The 1,612-nt window shown below is 27.1% G+C and overlaps 1 protein-coding gene across 2 annotated transcripts in view; it reads right to left on the bottom strand.

The window, feature by feature from the left end:
• LOC119645266 (neurobeachin-like protein 1) overlaps positions 1–1,612 on the bottom strand; it is a 100,556-nt gene that overhangs the window by 44,360 nt on the left and 54,584 nt on the right. The gene's annotated exons all lie outside the window — the stretch shown is intronic.

Raw genomic sequence — 1,612 nt, 5'->3', positions numbered from 1 at the left:
TATATATATATATATATATATATATATATATATATATATATGTTATTATTTAAGCATCAACGCGGAAAAAGTGTTTTCATAGCAAATTTATGAGGATCAAGGCTGTCCATGTAAAATTTTGATTGTTTAACTTATGTCGGACAGGCAAAGTCTTACATCAGTTAATGTTTTACTTTATTTATTATTGTAATTTGTTGTTAGTGCTGTTGATTATTTGTTTCTTTGATAAGGTAAACAAGCAGACAAAGAGCCAGACTGGCATGCGGTACTTTCGAGTATGCATGCATATGCATATTTAGGTAAGTACAATAGGTTTGTGCGACTTTTGTACCGATCAACAATTTAAATTGTTATATTAGAGTTTGAAAAGGAAAAAAATTGCATTCACTTTTTACTTACAATACAAATGCATTTAATTTGGTTTTTTGCATTTTTTTTTTTTTTCTTTTTGATTTTATTTTATTTTTTTTCTTTTAGTGAATAATTTAGTTTAAATGATTTTTTTTTTTTTTTTTTTTTGAGCAGATAGGATACACATAAAAAATAACTCCACGAAACTAGACTAACAAATCATGTTTTAAGCACACATGTGGTGTGTGATAGTGGAAAATCATTTAATATACTTATATATATGTATGCTAAATGTACAGACACGAAAACACATGTGCATACAACGCATATATATATATATATATATATGTTTAGTTAAATACAGTTTTAAGGCCTTAAGAAAAAGAAGAAAAAATCAACAAAAATAACTTACGTCAGCGACAAAATGTATATTTGCAGCTATTGCTGCCGTTGATGTTTTTTGTTATTTATTTGGTCTATGCTGAAGAATTAATAGCAATGTTTGACTCTTTTTTTTTTTCTTCAAATTCTCTACTTTGCTTGAATTAGTTATTATATATATATATATATATATATATATATATAAATTTATATTAATGTATGTATGTGTACACATACAAAATATACAATCATACATATGTTTAAATTCATATAAACAAAAACTGGCATAGCAAAGCTAACCAAAAGTATATTTTGTTAACAAGAAGGCAGTGGTAGTTTGGGAAGACTGCAATGTAGAAAAATGTAACATTTTTAATGCAATTGAAAAATCATTTCAAGTGCGTTTAAAAGAAAAAAGCAAAACAAAAACAATATATGTATATATGTATATATGTAAGAAACACCGAAAAATAAGTAAATGAAAAAGTAGAAGAAGCACATGAACTAGTAAACGCTTGTGTAGGTTTTCTTAGTTGTGTGTTTCATTCTTTACGTTGTTATCTGCCTATCTGTTGATAGCAATTGTTTGGTAGTAGTAGCCGACATAGCAGTTACTGGGGCAGGCACTCAAAATTTATTAAACGCCAAAGCAAACTCGTCAAAAAAGTCGAGCCAAAAGCAATGCAGCTGAATGAAGAAAAACGCCAAAAGAAAACAAACAAAGGCAAAAAAAAAAAAAAAGTAACTAAACATTCGATAGTAACGATGCGATTAAGAAATCATCCGTATTTTGTAGGAAAACGTAACGTACGTCGTGGCGTATAAAGCAAAGCCTTTAAGCAAAAAAAAAAAAAAAAAAAAAAAAAAAAAAAAAAAAAAA

This window comes from Glossina fuscipes, unplaced genomic scaffold, assembly GCF_014805625.2.
Source record: "Glossina fuscipes isolate IAEA_lab_2018 unplaced genomic scaffold, Yale_Gfus_2 1, whole genome shotgun sequence".
Classification (NCBI taxonomy): domain Eukaryota; kingdom Metazoa; phylum Arthropoda; class Insecta; order Diptera; family Glossinidae; genus Glossina; species Glossina fuscipes.
The sequence above is the reverse complement of the archived record's forward strand: the minus strand, read 5'-3'. Positions and strand labels throughout refer to the sequence as shown.